The sequence below is a fragment of the Nannospalax galili genome, unplaced genomic scaffold (genome assembly GCF_000622305.1).
Source record: "Nannospalax galili isolate Female #2095 unplaced genomic scaffold, S.galili_v1.0 scaffold730, whole genome shotgun sequence".
Lineage (NCBI taxonomy): Eukaryota > Metazoa > Chordata > Mammalia > Rodentia > Spalacidae > Nannospalax > Nannospalax galili.
In genome coordinates this window covers 43,321-46,187 of record NW_008328000.1, presented here as the reverse complement: position 1 = coordinate 46,187, position 2,867 = coordinate 43,321, and the positions used below count along the sequence as shown (strand labels likewise).

Genomic DNA, 2,867 nt, shown 5'->3' with positions numbered 1-2,867 from the left:
TTCTAGGTCTGGGGGTCCCAGTGCCCAAAGTCCAGCGAGGATGTCCTGTGCTCTCTGCCTGGACACAAACACTGATTGAGCCAGACTGGGGTATCAGCACTGCCTCCTGCCCACTCAATACACAGGCTCCAAGCTCAAGAGACCCCTCAAGTCCCTCAGTGTTTTTGTTTGGGGGATCCTTCACAATACATAGGGGTCAGAGAGCCGCGGGCAGAGCTAGGCTTGTAGGCATGATGATCTCTGTGCGATAGGGAGGTGCGCAGACTGTTGCTTCCAGATCCAGCCGGGAGGCTTCCTCGGGGGAGGTGGAAAGGGCTCTTTCTCACCGGCCGAAGGCCGCCTCATCTGACGCAACTCTCACCCTTAAAGGCAGTGCTGTGCCCTCGTTGATCTCTGATCCCCTGGTCAGCTCTGGACTGCAGGCACAAGTCTACTCAGTCTCCAGGGCTCCAAGGCCAGTGTAGGGGCACGGTGGGTGTGGACACTTGGCCTGAGCCCCCTTCTCGTTTTGGCCTGCTTGTCAGTCACATCATTTTCCTCATTCCCCAGAACGTGCTGGAATATCAGGGCTCCTGGAGGCCGCGGAGAAGGCATCGCACCCCTCAGTGCCGACACGATCTCCACTCTTGACCTTGATGCTCCAGAATGTGAAGAACTCACGGTAGCCTCAGCCTCCGCATCCATGGATAGGGCTGGAATGACTCACGAACGCGCATGCGCACGCCCGTACGGACTCGGAGGTCCACAGAACGGAGTCTGGATTCCAGTCCGGGCCCGGAACCGGAGGCGGGGCGTCTCGGGCTCCGCCTCCTGCAGCGCTCTCGGCATCAATACGCGTGCGCTGTCCGTCTGGGGGCGGAGCCTCGGGCAGGCCCACCCCTTTTCCCGGCGTGCCCCGCGGCCGCAGGAGCTGACGTGGCTGCCGTCAGCGCCGCCATCTTGTGGGAGCGAAACCAACGCCTGGCTCGGAGCAGCCGCTGCTAAGGTGAGGCGCGGAGTGAGCCGGGGCCGGGGCCGGGGCCGGAGCCAGGCGGTGGCGCCCGGGCGGCCTGGGCATCGCGGGGTGCTCGGCTGCGGGTACGACGGGGCCAGGGCGGGGACGCAGGGGGCCGGGCGGGCCGGGGTCGGCTCAGCGGGCCTGGCGACGGGCCGGGTGCAGGATTGCGGCGACCCTGAGGCCCCGCAGGCCCTGCGGCCGCCCAGCCCTTCTCCCGCGTCCCGCAAGCCTGACCGCCCGCCGCCCGCCGCAGCCCGGAAGTCCAGCCTGGACGCCGGCTCCTCTTCAGGAAGCCGGGCTTCCTGCTCTTTCTGTTCCTCTCCGCGCCCCTCCTAGGCTCCACGCCCCGGAATCCGGGTGGAGGGAAGCGGGTCTCGGGACCCCTGGGGCTGTCGCCGGGAAGGGCGAGCCAGCAGCCTCGGGCGCGGCCCTGGCCTTGGGGTGGGGGAAACTGAGGCTTGGGCGGCCCCGAGACGGCGTCAAGGTCACGCAGGTGCAGAGGTCTTCCTTCTGGGCCTCCTGAGGCCGGTTTAGTTCTTCCCCGAGCACTGGAACTGAGGAAAGGAAAGGGAGGGGGCAGGTGCACAGGCTCCCCAGACTGCTGAATGTGTGCTAGGATCGAACGAGGGCCCCTAGGACCGTGGGGAGTCCAGAGTGCATCCTCTGACCCCATTTAGCCACGGTTTGGGGTCTGCACTAGGGGCCCCGTGGCCTCCGGAGGGGTTGAGCCTTGTTTCACCTCCGCCTGGCTCCTTGGATGCTTGAAGCCTCAGAGCAGTCTGCAGGGGCAAAGACCAGAACCCAGGGCACAATTCAGACTGTCGGGGTGATCTTGGTATATAAGATTGTAGCTGGACCCATTGTATGGTAGGTATCTAAGTGCTAGGGAATCGGTTCCTGATAGGAGGTAGTCTTCTATCCCATCCAAACAGCAAGTGGCTGCTTTGCCAGGAAAGGAAGGAACAGCAGCTGTTGGCCCTAGAAGTCACTAGAGAGCCGGGTAGTTGATGCCCCAACCAGTGTTGGAATGGTCAGTTGTAGTTCTTTGGGAACTAGTGGTCAGTTTTTTCCTGCAGGCTGATTCTGGTTTTTCTGCAGTGTCTGTCAGAAGGCTGGTGAGATGCCATGGTGCTTTGTGTGGCAGCCCACATGTCCCTCTTCTAACCAGCATCTGCAGTGTCTGACATGGGTGGCGCAGGTGACTGACTGTATGGATAGTGTCCTCACTTTGATTTCAGCAGCACTGTCACAAGTAATCCAGACTGAGGATCTGCACAGTGTTTCTACTTAGTTTCTCAATTTCTCCAAAATTGTGAAGAGTCGTGTGGCTTAGGAGCCACAGTTCTTCTGAGCTACATCGCCTCCTTGGAGTAAAGGTTCCTTTGGTTGGAATGTCTGTCACTCTTCCATACGTATATTGTTGAAAGTGTGTGCCAGAATGAGTCCAAGTCATTGGGACACCACAGTGTGCTCCTGATTGTGAGGCAGATCTACAGAATTGCCTTTCAGAAAGGCTTCAGGGATATGGGTATATAACTCAATAGTAGAGTTCTTGCCTAGCCTGCATGAACCCTGGGGTTGGGTCTCCAGTACTGCTGCGTGCGCGCGCGCGCGCGCACACACACACACACACACACACACACACAGGTTTAAGACCATGTGAATAACAGCTGACTCACACAGTCTGCTCACCATGGAAGGAAAATTAGAAAGTTCTGTGTCCCTCACACACAGTACTGATTCTATTTTACATCATGTAGTTGAGATGCCCCTATGCCCCTTGCACAGCACTCTGTAGGGAGGGTATTCAGAATCTTCATTCTTCCAGGCTGCCTCTGCCCAGGACCAGGCAGACTTGAAACTACAGATT

The 2,867-nt window shown here is 59.3% G+C and overlaps 1 protein-coding gene across 1 annotated transcript in view; it reads left to right on the top strand.

The window, feature by feature from the left end:
• The first annotated feature begins 842 nt into the window (after window positions 1-842).
• The window catches only part of Arf1 (ADP ribosylation factor 1), a 17,379-nt gene continuing 15,354 nt past the window's right edge, over window positions 843-2,867 (top strand). The window contains exon 1 of the mRNA XM_008839219.3: window positions 843-985. The gene's annotated coding sequence lies outside the window, so the exon portion shown is untranslated. The remainder of the gene's footprint in view (window positions 986-2,867) is intronic.